The sequence below is a fragment of the Protopterus annectens genome, chromosome 6.part1, assembly GCF_019279795.1.
Source record: "Protopterus annectens isolate FY-2018-M chromosome 6.part1, PAN1.0, whole genome shotgun sequence".
NCBI classification, from domain to species: Eukaryota; Metazoa; Chordata; order Ceratodontiformes; family Protopteridae; genus Protopterus; species Protopterus annectens.
The window spans coordinates 248,605,979-248,607,780 of NC_056738.1; positions in this window are offsets into that span (position 1 = coordinate 248,605,979).

A 1,802-nucleotide genomic window follows, 5' to 3' on the forward strand; every position below is an offset into this window, starting at 1 on the left:
GACATTTCCATGGCTGGCGTTCCCTGCTCTGCCCACCCTCCCGGATGATCGGGTTGTCGGTCACTATGTTTACTATGTGGAGATTTCGCGTCTTACTTATCTGTGAACTTGCATCCCTGGGTTCCATATTAACCTGTTGTACTTTATATCTGTGTATGTGTACATATATTTCTACATGTGTACTGATATCTATTTCCGTATCTGTGTATGCACATAAGTACATATGTGGTCGACTTGCGGCAATAGTGGCAGCATACGGCTATGCCGTGTGCTGTAGAACCGGCGTGCGGTGAGGTGTTGGCGTTCCATGCTCTGCTGGCTATTGGGTGTGCAGTGTTTGGGTGGTGCCTTTGTTGGAGTCACACATAGGTCCGCCATACGGTACACATTACGGGCGGACATGTTTGTGTGGCGTCCATTTCACTGTGTGTGCAGGTAAGGAGGTGTCAGCCCATGGGGCCTACGCTGTCAAAGTATGTGCTATGCGTTCCCTCTTTGCCAGGGCGTAGGCATATTGGCACGCCTCCGTCTACCTACTGGGGCTGGCACAGCGTGTTCATGGCGCTGAACGCCCTGTGCCTGTGCTTGCCTTGGCAGTTGTGGCGGGCTTGGTGGCCCTACACCATTATGTCCCTGCAGCAGCTGTTTCCGCAGAATCATATTGTGTAGCATACAACATACTATGAATATGTGGGCACATGTGCCTGGAGAGTACTGCAAGGCTCCACGGATGTATCCAAGCACCGGAACCGTGATTTCAACATCCCAAACACACGCTCTATGATTATTCTGGTTTGTGCGTGTGCCTCATTATGGCGTTCTTGCATGTGTGTGTGTGCATTTCTGATGGGTGTCATCAGCCACTGCTCCAGTGCATAGCCAGCATCCCCCACAAGGTGACCTTGTGTGATGTCCCCCCTGGTGAATACCTGATACAGCTGTGAGGCATGCCAGATATGGGAGTCGTGGTAGCTTCCAGGGCTGCCAGCACACACATCCATGATAATGCCCTGCGCATTGCACACGACCTGGCAATTGATGGAGGGGTATCCCTTGCGGTTTATGTAGCGTCTACCCTGCTCCCCGGGCGGTGACTTGATTTCTATGTGCGTACAGTCGATCGCACCCAGTACCTCCAGGTATTGTGCCACACGGTGGAAGCAGCGCATATTGCTAGCCAACTCCTCCTGAGATCTGGGGAAGTTTATATACTCATGGGCATGTCGTAACATGGCATCCAGGAACTGGTGTAGTACCCTAGATGCTGATGCCTGTGAGATACCCATTATATCCCCGGTTGGCCTTTGGAAGGTACCTGTAGCCAGTATTCACAAGCTCACACATACCTTTGTGTCCACTGGGATGGGCTCCCCTCTGTTGTGTCTTGTTCTCAGGCGTGGCCGGCACAGCTCCACTATTTGCTGTAACGTGTCCCTGTCCACCCTGTAGCGCTCTACTATCTCCAGGTCTTGCAGCCCCTGGTAAGTCACCCTTGGTCTGAACACTCTCCTTCTCCTGTGAGGCCTACGGTAGTTGTCGGCACCGTCCTCCGCAACTCCGTCTGTCTCTGCCACATACATATGCATCACGGCCACGGCGGCACCCACCATATACATATTAAAAGTTCCCCGTGTGTTTACACCCTACGGTGCGGCATTTGGGAAATCGCTGTGTGTTGTGTGCATTCACACTTTATACTGTTGTGCTGTATACCCGGTGATGTCATTGGGTGTGTCTGTGCAGCCGTATCCATGGATTATTTTCGGTGTTTTACGGTTGCAACTGCAACGGTATTGCCTTTA